The 15,182-nt window shown below is 38.0% G+C and overlaps 1 protein-coding gene across 2 annotated transcripts in view; it reads right to left on the bottom strand.

Moving 5' to 3' along the window:
- P3H2 (prolyl 3-hydroxylase 2) overlaps positions 1-15,182 on the bottom strand; it is a 165,342-nt gene that overhangs the window by 41,796 nt on the left and 108,364 nt on the right. The gene's annotated exons all lie outside the window — the stretch shown is intronic.

Here is a 15,182-nt window from a genome sequence, read left to right as displayed (position 1 = left end):
ATGGTATAATCTATAACTCCCCTGGACACATAATTTATGAGGACATAGTAAGGTCTTTGTGGTTGGTGGAAACTGTCTTTAGTTAAGAGTAGAACTATAAATTTTGAACAAAACAGATTAGCACTGATACACTCTGGTTCTATACCATAAGCCATTAAAATTGATAGAACATAAACTTATGTTTTTCACTTTCTTACCTTCATCTTTTGCTCAGGCTGTTCCACTGATCGAGAGAGCCTCTGTCCTTTGGTCTTTTCTTGTTGAAACCTAACATATCCCATAAACCCAAGCCTAAATGCTGCCACTCTAAGAGATCCTTTCTCAGCATGATAGCAACATTCAAGTACAGCAATACCATTGTATCCCTATTCCTCTATGAGCACTTATCATACTCTGCTGTGCATTGTACTTCCCTGAGTATATTTGTTTTTTCTAGGAGAGCGCTATGAGAATAGGGACCAGATGACTTCTTTTTGTCTCTTTGTTTTCCACCTACTTTACATATAGATGATGTCTATGATATGTCTGAAAAAAGAGGAAAAAAGAACTTTTTTTTAAAAGAATTTTTTATTTATTCATTTGAGACAGAGAGATACAGAGAGAGAGAGAGAGTAGGAGCAGTGGGGAGAGGTGGAGGGAGAGGGAGAAGCAGACTCCCCACTGAGCAGGGAGCCTGATGTGGGGCTCGATCCCAGGACCTGGAGATCATGACCTGAGCCGAAGGCAGTCGCTTAACGACTGAGCCACCCAGGCGCCCCGGAAAAAAAGAACTTCTAACAAGTAAATCTTTTGCACACAAACCAAAAAGTGTATTACATGTGAGTGTGCTTCAGAAGCTCTAGTGGACTTAAAGAATAGTCAGTTTACTAACAACATCTCCAAAGTCACCATTCACAGAGAGCTTCCAATACTGATTATCAACGAAGACTATGTTTCAATAACTCTTGAAAACTGTCAACCCCCACTGACAAGTTGACAAGGTTCCTTTTCTTAAATTTTACCACAGTTGTTGGGTTTTTGTTTTTGTTTTTTGTTTTTTGTTTTTTTGCATATTTGATGTTTTCCCCATTTATTTTTTTTTTGTTTTCTCCATTTATAACCCAGTATTGAGCATCCTATCATCTTCCCCAATATAAATAATAAAAAGATTCCATGACTTAAAGTTAAACCATAAAACTTATTTATGAACTGGTCATGGCTTTTAAATCACTGTGAGCCAGTTTAGGAAACTGGAATTGGCTGCCAAAGTTGATAAAACAAGCCTTTTTTTTTTTTTTTTTTTTTAAAGATTTTATTTATTTATTTGATAGAGAGAGATACAGCGAGAGAGGGAACACAAGCTGGGGGAGTGGGAGGGAGAAGCAGGCTTCCCACGGAGCAGGGAGCCTGATGTGGGGCTCGATCCCAGAACCCTGGGACCATGACCTGAGCTGAAGGCAGACACTTAACGACTGAGCCACCCAGGCGCCCCAAAACAAGCCATTTTTTTAACTGTGATCTTGATATCTTTGTACTCTATTTTAGAAATCAGATAGACATATCTGAAGTGATAGGAAAAGTCCAGGTGAACACGTGTATGCTGCATATAATGCCATATTTTGGATGGAGATTATTATAAGGCCTTGTAAGTACTAGTTTTCAGTGAAGGAAGGATCTACCCAACACTTCATTGAAACAAACAAAAAGCAAACTGCCCTGAAAGGCTCCTCACTGGACTTCCTTTAAGACCAAGATAAAATAAACCACAGGAGAGGGTAACTCTATACATTAGAAAAATACATTGCAAAATAAAGAGCAACTGAGGAAAGGGGAATGATTTGACGACAAGATGGTATCAAACTTTGAAGGGAGCCGACCGATCTGTTGAAATATGAGAAATACTGGCCAGAAATGCCTGCAAGATGCACTGGGTCATTTCATCTCAGGCTGTGAAGAACTAAGGCAAACATTTTCTCCTGCCAGACCAGAAGCAGGATTGTACGTGGCAGTCATACTGCATGGAAAAAGAAATGAATGCTGATTAAATCAACACCCTGCTGACATTCACAAGTTACTCTTTCCTCTGGTGAGTGAATGAAATTCTTTTGACGCACTAATAGTTTTCCATAGCTAGTAATAAAGAAGCATTTCAAAAGGACACATTGACTATTTAGAAACCTCCAGTAGCTATCCATTGACCACAAAAGAGATTCCAGAAATTATGTACTATGACATTCACAGCCTCCAGGATTTGGCCTCAACTCACTTTCTAGCAGAACTTCCTCATCTCTGCCATTATGCAAACTCTTCCCAGAAAGGTTCTAGAAGAACGTCTCTCTCTTTTTTAAGATTTTATTTATTTATTTGAGAAAGAGAGAGAGAGCTCGAGCACTGGGGGGTAGGGGAAGGGGAGTGGAGGGAGAGGGACAAACGACTCCATGCTGAGCAGGGAGCCAGATGCAGGGTTGGATCCCATGACCCTGAGATCATGACCTGAGCCAAAATCAAGAGTCAGATACTTAACCGACGGAGCCACCCATGCACTCCTAGAAGAACTTCTAGATGTTTTATAATTTACCACCTTCCTGTTCAAGAAAATACACATTAGGCCCAGTGCTCCAGTCATACCCAAATTCTTCATTTCACTCATTCACTTATTCAGCAAATATTTATTTTGTACTGAATTGGTGCCACACACTGTGATAGTTGATAAGAATACCTACATGGCGAAAGCAAAGACCCTGCTTTCTAGATCCTTACAACCTCATCGAAGGGGACAAGTCTAAAGTAAGTAAATCATTAATTAAATTAATTTCAGATTGTGCTGAATGCTATAAAGAAATAAATGAACTAACAACACTATAAGAGCTGACTGGGGTGGGAATGGAAACAGGACTCTATTAGGTAAATTAGTCAGAGAAGGTCCCTCGGCTATATTTTTCAGCTGAGACCTAAATATTGAGAAGCCAGTCACGAGCAGAATGGGAGGGAGAACATTCCAGCCAAAAGAAAGTCAAGTGAAAGGGCCCTTTCCTGGCAAAAGACAGTCAAGTGGAAAAAGTCTTGACATGTTTTAAAGAAGAGCAGGACTAAAGAGAGATATTTGAAGAGCTGGAGAAAGACCAACCACTCGTAGGCTATGGTAGAGTTTCTTCTAAGTGCAAGAGGAAACCTTTAAAGAATTTTAAACAATATCTGATACACATTTTAAAATGACAGTTCAGGGGCGCCTGGGTGGCTCAGTCGGTTAAGCATTCAACACTTGATTTCAGCTTAGTTCCTCGTCTTGGGGTCGTGGGATTGGCCTGTGTGTCAGAGCCTGTGTGGGATTCTGTCTCTCCTTCTCCCTCTGGCCCTCCCCCCACTTGCATGTGCTCTCTTTCTAACATAAAATAAAATAAATAAGTCTTTAAAATAAATAAATAGGGTTAAGCGTCTGCCTTCAACTCAGGTCATGATCTCCGCGTCCTGGGATCAAGTCCCACATTGGGCTCCCTGCTCAGCGGGGAGTCTTCTTCTCCCTCTGTCCTTCCCCTGCTCTTTCTCTCTCCCTCAAATAAAATATTAAAATAAATAAATAAATAAATAAATAAATAAATAAAATGACCATTCAGACTGCTATGTGGAGAACAGATCTTTATTAGCAGTCAAGAGAGCACGGCAGTAACTCAGATGAGAGATAATGCTTTTACTTTCAAAATAAAAACAGGACAAGCATGGGTCAGTACCCTGCCTTTCCCCCCCTCTCTCTTCCATTCCTTTCTCTTTCTCCCCATTTTGCCTATTCTTGCTATAGTGATGTTTCTCAGTTCAGACACATAGTACACAAGAAAACAGTTCTAAAATTTCCAAACATAGTTTAAGGAAAATATGCAAGTTCCCTGTCTTCTGAAATAAGAGAAATATGAAGCTCAAATATTCTGAATATGAAATGTAGGACAGCTTGTAAGACATATGCAAGAAAGCAGATTCTAAAGCACATTTAAAAATATGAAGAACACTGCACTCTGAGACAGAATATTTAGGATCACTTTCTAGCTTCTGAAGTCGTTTTATATAATCAAGGTAAGACATAAAGCCCAAAATAAGTAATTTCCATTCTCTTCTACTCAAACATCCGTATTTTCAATAAAGAAGGGAATTCTCTCTCTGCTTTTACCACCCTAACTTACGGAATTCATCCAACATCATGCATTACATTTTGATGAAGTGCTGTATTTTTTTGCCTTGGCTCTTTACTTAAATTTTACAATATAGCAACTTCAGAGAATTTTTAACCCCATATGAGGTCTCTTAGCGACTGAAAAGCAAGTAAGTAAACACTAAAGACATCTGGTTTCTAGGCCACAGCAGAATTTTTAAGTTTTAGTTAGCAGCATAAACACACTAGCTCGAGGAAAAGGAAGTCACTAGATTATAGCATGTACATCAGGCTAAACACTGAAAATTCATGGGCTAAAAACTAAATGTTCTTTTATGGAGCAGAAAGGATTTTTGTCTTTTGGTGATTTATTTGTTTTTTGTCTGTTTGTTCAATACATTAAAGAATTCACCCAGGGATGCCTGGGTGGCTCAGTTGGTTAAGTGTCTGCCTTCGGCTCAGGTCATGATCCCAGGGTCCTTGGATTGAGTCCCACATCAGGTTCCCTGCCCAGTGGGGAGCCTGCTTCTCCCTCTGCTTGTCGCTCCCCCTGCTTGTGCATGCTCTCTCTCGCTCTCTGTCGCTCTCTCTGACTAATAAATAAAATAAAATCTTTAAAAAAAGATCTATTAAGTTTTGAAGCAAAATTTGAAAGCAATGTTTAAACTACCAGATTAAACTAAATCCTATGAATTACAGTGCTTCAAATGTAAAGACCAGGCTGTTAATGAGAATTCAATTTTATTTTAGAAAATTCCTACACATTTCCATATAATGTAGTCAGATTCTGAGAGAGTCAAAAAACAGCTATATGACAGCAATGTCCACAATAACCGAACTATGGAAAAGAGCCAAGATGTCCATCGACATGAATGGATAAAGAAGTGGTATATATATATACAATGGAATATTATGCAGCCATCAAAAGGAATGAGATCTTGCCATTTGCAACGACGTGGATAGAACTGGAGGGTGTTATGCTGAGCGAAATAAGTCAATCAGAGAAAGACATGTATCGTATGACCTCACTGATATGAGGAATTCTTTTTTTTTTTTAAGATTTTATTTATTTATTTGACAGAGAGAGACACAGCGAGAGAGGGAACATAAGCAGGGGGAGTGGGAGAGGGAGAAGCAGGCTTCCCGGCGAGCAGGGAGCCCAATGCGGGGCTCGATCCCAGGACTCTGGGATCATGACCTGAGCCGAAGGCAGACGCTTAACGACTGAGCCACCCAGGCACCCCGATATGAGGAATTCTTAATCTCAGGAAACAAACTGAGGGTTGCTGGAGCGGTGGGGGGTGGGAGGGATGGGGTGGCTGGGTGATAGACACTGGGGAGGGTATGTGCTATGGTGAGTGCTGTGAATTGTGCAAGACTGTTGAATCACAGATCTGTACCCCTGAAACAAATAATGCAATATATGTTAAGAAAAAAAAAAAGATAGCAGGAGGGGAAGAATGAAGGGGGGGAAATCGGAGGGGGAGATGAACCATGAGAGATGATGGACTCTGAAAAACAAACTGAGGGTTCTAGAGGGGAGGGGGGTGGGAGGATGGGTTAGCCTGGTGATGGGTATTAAAGAGGGCACGTTCTGCATGGAGCACTAGGTGTTATGCACAAACAATGAATCATGGAACACTACATCAAAAACTAATGATGTAATGTATGGTGATTAACGTAACAATAAAAAATTTAAAAAATAGCTATATGAAAAACAACTTTGCATTCTTATTTCACAATCTCTGGAGATGTTACTTTCCCTTAATGTTATTACTATAACTTGTAAAAAGACCCATACATGGAATTCTTTTTATAATTAAGTTATAGAAAGTAATTGCTTGTTTCTCTTGACAAATTGATAAAATTAATTTTACCAGACATTTAGGACTACATAATATAGTGCATTGCCCTTTTTGTCTAAGAAGCTCAGAGCTAAATTTTATTCTCAAATACGGTTTTTTTTATGCTGGGTTTTTAGTATATCAAACTAAAGATGGTATATTTCTCTTTTTTCTTTGACTTTGTTTTTTATTCCATTTCAAAAATCTAATGATATAAACAATTGCTTTTGCTCGGTAATTCAAAGTCCTTTTGGACACAGGAGAGGTATAATTTATTCACAAGATAAACCCTTGTAGTAAGGGACATTTCTAGTAATTAAATTCTTTCCTACATCTTAATGTAGAGTATTTAGAAATTTCTAGCTTTGAAGAATACACATGAATTCACAAGTTAGGTGCTGTGTTAATGTAGAAAATGAACTTATCTTTGCATTTATGGAATGTTAGTCTAAAATGTAGTCATGGATATAAGTAAATATTTATAGCTTTCAAAATGCTATTTGGTAAGGATTAGATGGGAAATGACATTTCTAAAGAGTAACGTTTTCTCTGTGGAGTAAGTTGGAAAGGAAAAATATGTATTTTTAAAGCATTTTCTTTTGCCAAACTGCTTATACTCTTTCCTTCAATCACTTATGGTTCTGGACCGGATTAATAGAGTCTTGCTCTTTGTAAACACTGGTAAGTTTCAAGTTGATGTTTACAACTTAATGTTAAACCCTAATGGTGAGTAACCACTGTCAAATGAGGTTAACCTCGTGAGCTCAGCGCAACAACAGATCCTATCAGCTGACTTTGCGGGAAGGTTTCTTATCTAAATAAAAATCATCTTTTAGGGTAAGGAAACACTAAAGTGAAGAAGCAGGACTTTTAAACAAACCATGTCAGATTAGAGACTATTTAAAACAAAAAGTCCTTGAAGTTTCTGAAAAAGAAGAAGAAAACCTCAGAATATTAGCCAAAAAATACGTGTGTGCTTAATTGGACAAAATCCCCCAAGCCATCTGTGGACTGTATTGTCTAACTTCCTAACAAGAGGACAGCCAAGACTTGGATGCTCCCTGGTAAGGAGAGAGTATACTGTCTTAGTGATGGAATGTGGGCAAGTCATCTCTGCCACAGAGCCAATGAAACTAGAGTGTGTGGCTTATTGGTATGTTACTGTTGTTTTTGGTTCTAAACACGAGGACAGGGTGAGATTGAATAACTGGGCAGGCATCTAAACCTCTGCAGTATTGTCCAGAAGTCTCCCTTGAGGTGTCAAGAGGATGACTAATGGTTACCGAAAAGAAGGTTCGGGCCAAGATCTATCTGACATTTGCTTCCTGCTACTGTTTTTGGAAACACAGCTTTAATCTTCTTCAGAAATTTCTTTGAAGGGCAGATGTCCCTCATTTTGTATTACAGTTTTGCCAGCATCCCATGACTATTTTAGTAGTCATCCCTTTAACTGGTAAAGAATCTTATTTGTGTCTGATTATAAAAAATAAACAGAAATCCAATGTCCCCCTTTTGTGAGCTCAGAACTGTTTTCCTCTCCTTTGTGACCCCCATGTTGATGAGCATGATCTTGTTTGTGAGGTTAAGCAGAATTTACCCTCTGTACTGTTGTATAGTTTGCAAAGCACTTCACAATACAACTAAGCAAAGTAAAAGCAGTAACAACGATCATTTATTGAGTGACTACTCATTTCTTATTTTGAAATTCTTCAAAAAGCTAGAGGATGAATCCCCTACCTCACCTCGGGCCCAGTGCAGAAGTACTTGATCATTATTTTACAAGGGCACATTATGATACAAACAGTGAGCCGTAGTACCATGAGAAGCCAGTGCTGGGATAGACGGAGTGGCCCTTAATGAACTTCCCGGTATGAAAACAAATTTTGTTGTTATAACAGTTCACTCATGCTTTGCTTCTGCCTGGTTTTCATTATGATAAATGGAGATGAATGTTGTCTTTCCCTAGTGACCCATTAAAAAAAGTTCTAGCTGGTCATGACATCCCTGGAGCCAGCAGCCAGCTCCCTAATTGCTCACTCCCAGAGTGATATCTCTGCAGTCATTGGCAGCCAGAACACATTGCCCCCTCCCCGAACTGTATAAACTTGCAATCGTTTGACTTAATTTGTCAAATATGATTGCAAAATGCAATTAACCACGGACTTGGGCTTTCTAACTTCTAAGCGATCCTTTAAAAATCAACAGTGAAATAGCTTAATATAGACTTGGCACTGATTTTTCTGCTCTTGAGAACGTTAAAAAAAAAAAAAAAAAAAGAAAGAAATTTCAAAGCCTTATGTGCCTGCAACATTGTTTTGTGAAATAACAAAGTGATGGGCATAAAATGCTTGTCATGGGCAAGAAGGAACAGGAGCCCCAGGATTGAGACTCAAAGTGCAGGTTTACTTCCTGTTTCTCTCCTAAGTGCCCACGTTTCCTGAGTGGATTGCGGCTGGGGGCACACAGTCAGGGAAATGAAGTAATAAATTGGGCCTTGCCTTGTTAAAAAGTGTTAAAAGTGCTAGGGTGACACTGGAGATAACCTGGCAAAATTGATGATTTTGAGGAGAGCTTTAGAGTTTAGTGACCATACAGAAAAATTGCTGTCATTATAATTTCCAACATATCCCTTCTACTTTGTGTTTTTGAAACAAATTTAACATTCCACCCAAACCACTCCACTGTAAGCAGTATAAGAAAAGCAAACAGGCAAATCAAAAACTTTTCCACTTGTACCTTTTGGTATAAATATGCCACATTCCTCTTTGAAGTACAAACTCTCTCTAGCCCCAGTAAGGGTGGGGAGATTTACTTCAAAATGTATTTCAAAACATTTACTTCATCTCACATCAAGGAATGTACCATGGCTGCAAGCCAAAGGGAGTTTCACTCCAAAGACCCTTCTCGGAGGGGACTTCAAGGGGACTTCAAGAAGAGACTAAAGAGTCCCTTCAGGTATTCAACCTATCAAGCTGACTAGTGGGTGTTCCTAACCTGACAGGCCACATGGTCTTATTAAAGGGGTGGTTTTGATGATCGAGTTCTTTCAGTGTTCCATAAGCTCCCCTGGCATCACACCTGCACTTTTTAAAGCATTCAGCCACAGCAATAACCTTCAGGCTGTATTGTAAATTCAAGATCCCTGCCATATACACAAGTTAAATATAAACACAAGCATTTTCTCTGTACCTCAGCCAAGAGCCTGTACTGGAAAGAAGTTCCAGTCCATCTGAATATCTGAGGAGGTTAAAGCTTGGAGGAAATTCACTTATATACTGAACTTATCAGGTAGCATCAAATCTTGGGTTACTTTTGTGACACCTGCATTGGTCTGTGAATACTAATTTCCATTAGCCATAGATAACCAGGGCTAGAAAAGCTCTTTCAATTATTTACTACCACGGCCTCAAGTGGAAAAAGGATGAGCACAGAAAATTAATGGCAAGGCTGTGGTTAAAATCTAAGTCTTTTATTAAAATGTTCACAAACACACATTTGGGATTTTAATCCCTGTTATTTCAAAGTCGAGGTGAACTCATGTATATTTGGTCCATGTGACAAGTGTTTGCTGATCACCTCTGCCATAGAAAGAACTAAGATAGATGTTCTGCGAGGATATAAAATATTTACAATATCGTCCTTGATCTTTTATGAAACACAGTCCAATAGGTCAAGGAGATGTACACAAACTATTAATACTGAGAACTAAGTTTCTACCAGATTAGAGGGCAGAGTAAGTGGGTAACAGGCAACACAATGCTATAGAAATTAAGTGAAATTTGAAATCACAGTAACCTGGGAGGTTCAGGGAAGGCCTCACTGAGAAAGTGGGACTGAGGCCAGGTCATGAAGAATGAAAAACATGTGGATGTCTCAGATGCAGAACTGGGTGAGCAGCAAGAAATGAGAATGATTCATGTTTTTATAGAAGTCATTTGGCTAACCTGGCTCATATGCAAGGTCTAGATTACAGAGTAATGGGGAAGAAGGATGAACAGGGATATACTATGGGGCTCTTTGAACACTAAACCAAGGTGTTTTTATTCTTGGAAAAAGAGAAACAGATATATCTATGTGTGTATGTACGTGAGTGTAGTCATGAAAATCTCCCCTGCCTCATTCCAAAAGGGATTTGAGAAATACAAACTACAATATTTGAGGAAACTATGGATAACCTTTTTCTTCAGACTTTATTTTTTTTTAGGGTAAGTTTAGGTTCACAGCAAAATTGAAAGGAAAGAATGGAGATTTCCTGTATCTCCCTTACCCCCACATGGACGTAGTCTCTCCCATTATCAACGTCCCCACGCAGAGTGGTCAACTGCATTGACACATCATAACCACCCAAAGTCCATAGGTTTCACTCTTGGTATTGTACGCTCTGTGGAGTGTATAATGTATAATGTATAATGACAGGCATATATCAGTATCATACAGAGCATTTTTGTGCCCTAAAATTCTCTGTTCTCCATCTACTCCTTCCTCCCTGCTCCAACCCCTGATTTATTTACTTTCTCCATAGTCCTGTCTTTTCCAGAATGTCATATAGTTGCAATCCATACAGTAGTGTGTCTTTTCAGATTGGTGTCTTTCACTTAGTAATATACATTTAAAGTTCCTCCATGTCTTTTCATGGCTTGAAAGCTCATTTCTTTTTAACATTAAATAACAGTCCATCATCTGGATGTACCACAGTTTATCCATTCACCTACTGAGGGACACCTTGGTTGCTTCAAAGTTTCCATAATTGTTGAAAAAGAGCTGCTATAAGCATCCATGTGTAGCTTTTTGTGGGTACACAAGTTTTCCTTGGTATTTTCCTTTGGGTAAATACCAAGGAGCAAGATTGCTAGACGGGTATATAAGAGCAGTGTAATTTTGTAATAAACCGCCAAACTGTCTTCTGGAGTGGCCTCACCATTTTGCATTCTCACCAGCAGTGAATGAAAAGTGCTCACCGCTCCATGTCCTCACCAGCATTGATGTTCTCAGCATTCTGGATTTGGGTCATTATAAAAGATGTGTTGCGGTGTTGTTTTAATTTCCATTTCCCTAATGACATATGATGTGGAGGATTCTTTTCATATACTTATTTATCATCTGTATATCTTCTTTGGTGATATGTCTGTTAAGATCTTTGGCCCATTTTTTAATTGGGTTGTTTTCTTATTTTTGAATTTTAATAGTTCTTTACATATTGGATAACAACTCTATCTCAAATGTGTCTTTTGTAAATATTTTTTCCAAGACTGTTTTCTTTTTTGGCTTCTAATGTTCTTGACATTGTCTTTTGCAGAACAGAAATTTTAATTTAGTCCAGCCTTCAATTATTTCTTTCATGGATGGTGCCTTTGATGTTGTATCCAAAATCTACTGTCATACCCAAGTTCATCTATGCTATCTTCAACAAGTTTTACAGTTTTGCATTTAGGTCTATGATCAATTTTGAGTTATTATTTGTGAAGGACATATGTTCTCTATGTAGGCTCACTTTTTGCATGTGGATGTCCAGTTGTTCCTGCACCACTTGGAGACATTGTTCCATTGTACTTCCTTTGGTCCTTTGTCAAACATCAGTGGACTATTTGTGTATGAATCTATTTCTGGACTTTTTATTTTGTTCTATTGATCTGTATGTTTACTCCTTTGCCATACTGCATTGTCTTGGATACTGTAACTTTATAGTAAGTCTTGAAGTTGGATAATGATAGTCTTCCAATTTTGTTCTTCTCCATCAATATCGTGTTGGCTCTTTTGAGTCTTTCCCCCCTCCATATAAACTTTAGAATCTGTGAGTATCTGTGGGTATCTGTGAAATAAACTTCTAGGATTTTGATTGGGATTATACTGAAGCTATAGAACTGACATCTTCCCAACTGACTGCCAGTAGTGAGTTTTCCTTTCCTAGGAACATGGAATCTCTACTTATTTAGTTCTTTGATTTCATTCATCAGAGTTTTGGACTTCTCCTCATCTATATCTTGTACACATTTTTTCATAATTACACCAAAGTATTTCATTTTGTGGGGTGCTAATGTAAATGTTACTGTGTTTTTAAATTTCAAATATCACTTATTCATTGCTGGTATACAGGAAAGTGATTGATTTCTGTGTATTAACTTCGTATCCTGCAACCTTTCTATAATGATTTATTAGTTCCAGGAATTTTTTTTCCAATTCTTTCTTATTTTCTACATAGATGATCATGTCATCTGTGAACAGTTTGATCTCTTCTTTCCCGATCATATACCTTTTATTTCCTTTCCTTGTCTTACTGCATTAGCAAGAACTTCCAGTAAGAAGTTAAAAGTAAGTAGTGAGAGGGGGCATCCTTGCCTGTGTACCTGATCTTGGTGGGGAAGCTTCAAATTTCTCACTATTAAGAATGATGTTAGGGGCGCCTGGGTGGCTCAGTCACTGGGCATCTACCTGGGATCGAGCCCCACATCGGGCTCCTTGCTCAGTGGGAAGCCTGCTTCTCCTTCTCCCACTCCCCCTGCTTGTGTTCCCTCTCTCGCTGTCTTTCTCTCTGTCAAAAAATAAATAAAAAATCTTAAAAAAAAAAAAGAATGATGTTAGCTGTAGGGTTTTGGTAGATATACTTTAGCAAATCACAGAAGTTCCTCTCTCTTCCTAATTTACTGAGAATTTTTATAATGAATGGGTGTTGGATTTTATCTATTATAAGATCATGTGATTTTTCTTTTTTAGCCTGTTAATGTGATAGATTATATTAATTGATTTTTGACTGTTGAGCCAGTGTTTCATACCTGAAATAAATCCCACTTGGTTAAATGATTAAGGTATCATTTATTTCCCAGAATATGGTCTATCTTGGTGAATCTTCCATAGAGCTTGAAAGGAATATGTATTCTGCTGTTGTTGGATGAAGTAATTTATAGATGCCCATTATATCTAGCTCATTGATGGTGCTGTTGAGTTCTACTATGCCATTTCTACCTGCTGCATCTATTTCTGTTAGAGGGATGTTGAAGTCTCAACTGTAATAGTGGAATCATCTATTTCTCTTTACAGTTCTATCAGTTTTTGGCTCATGAGTTAGATGTTTTGTTAAGTGCATACACATTAAGGATTGTTATGTCTTCTTAAAGAATTAACCCCTTCAGCATTATGCGATGCCCTTTTTTTAAATCCTTGATAACTTTTCTTGCTTTGAAGTCTGCTCTGCTTGAACCTAATATGTCTACTCCTACTTTCTTTTTTTTATTTTATTATGTTAGTCACCATACATTAATTACATCATTAGTTTTTGATGTAGTGTTCCATGATTCATTGCTTGCATGTAACACCCAGTGCTCCATTCAGTACGTGCTCTTTTTAATACCCATCACCAGGCTAACCCATCCCCCCACCCCTCTCCCCTCCAGAACCCTCAGTTTGTTTCTGAGTCCACAGTCTCTCATGGTTTGTCTCCTGCTCCAATTTCCCCCCCTTCATTTTTCCCTTCCTGCTATCTTTTTTTTTTTTTTAACATATAATGTATTATTTGTTTCAGAGGTACAGGTCTGCGATTCAACAGTCTCACACAATTCACAGCGCTCACCATAGCACATACCCTCCCCAATGTCTATCACCCAGTCACCCCATCCGTCCCACCCCCCACCACTCCAGCAACCCTGAGTTTGTTTCCTGAGATTAAGAATTCCTCATATCAGTGAGATCATATGATACACGTCTTTCTCTGATTGACTTATTTCGCTCAACATAATACCCTCTTGTTCTATCCACGTCGTTGTAAATGGCAAGCTTTCATTCCTTTTGATGGCTGCATAATATTCCATTGTATATCTACACCACATCTTCTTTATCCATTCATCTGTCGATGGACATCTTGGCTCTTTCCATAGTTTGGCTATTGTGGACATTGCTGCTATAAACATCGGGGTGCATGTACCCCTTTGGATCCCTACATTCGTATATTTGGGGTAAATACCCAGTAGTGCAATTGCTTGGTCATATGGTAGCTCTATTTTCAACTTTTTGAGGAACCTCCATACTGTTTTCCAGAAAGAGAAATTAAGGAGTCGATCCCATTTACAATTGCACCCAAAACCATAAGATACCTAGGAATAAATCCTACTTTCTTTTGATTAATGTTACATGATATACTTTTCTCCAGCCATTTACTTTTAATATACATGTGTCTCTAAATTTAAAGTGGATTTCTTATAGACAATATATAGTTGGTTCCTGCTTTTTTATTCACTCTATCAATCTCTGTCTTTTAATTGGTGCATTTGGACCATTAAAATTGAAAGTGACTATTGATATACGTTGAAGAATATCCATCATATTTGTTGCCCTTGTTCTTTGTTCCTAATTTTGTTTCCACTCTTTTTATTCTGCCTTTTGTGGCTTTGAGTATCTTATGTGATTTCATTTTCTCTCTTTTCTTAACATATCAGTTATGTTTTTAGTGGTTGCCCTAAAGTTTACAATATACATTTATAAAAAATTTAAATCCAGTTTCAAAAACACTGTGTTACTAACAACAAATGTTGGTACCTTATAAAAACAAAATAATCCTAATTCTTTCCTTCTGTTCCTTGTATTATCACTGTCATCATTTCACTTATATATAAGCATACCGAACCACACACATATATGTGTAATATATACATAAGCATACATAATCACTATTGCTATTGTGAACAAAATGTTATTTGGTCGATCAATTATGAATAAGAAAAATAAAAGTTTTTATTTTACCTTCACTTATTCCTTCTTTGGCAATCTTCCTTACTTTATGTAGACCTGAGTTTCAGACATATATGATATTCCTTCTCTCTAAACAACTTTTTAAAACATCTCTTGCAAGGCAGGTTTACTGGCAACAAATTCTCTCAAATTTTGTTTTTCTGGTAAAGTATTTCTTCTCACTTTTGACAGCTAATTTTGCAAAGTACAGAATTTTAGGTTTTTATCTCTCAACACTTAAAATATTTCACTTCATTCTCTTCTTGCTTATACAGTTTCTGAGGAGATGTTGGATGTAATGTTCATCTTTGTTACTCTATAAGTAAGGTGTTCTTTTCCTTTCGTTCTTTCAAGATTTGTTCTTTTTTTTTTTTTTAAAAGATTTTATTTATTTATTTGACAGAAAGAAACACAGCGAGAGAGGGAACACAAGCAGGGGGAGCGGGAGAGGGAGAAGCAGGCTTCCCACCGAGCAAGGAGCCCGATGCGGGGCTTGATCC

This window comes from Halichoerus grypus, chromosome 1 (assembly GCF_964656455.1).
Source record: "Halichoerus grypus chromosome 1, mHalGry1.hap1.1, whole genome shotgun sequence".
In the NCBI taxonomy this organism is placed as follows: domain Eukaryota; kingdom Metazoa; phylum Chordata; class Mammalia; order Carnivora; family Phocidae; genus Halichoerus; species Halichoerus grypus.
Note: the sequence above shows the minus strand (reverse complement) of the source record. Positions and strands in the feature narration are given on the sequence as shown.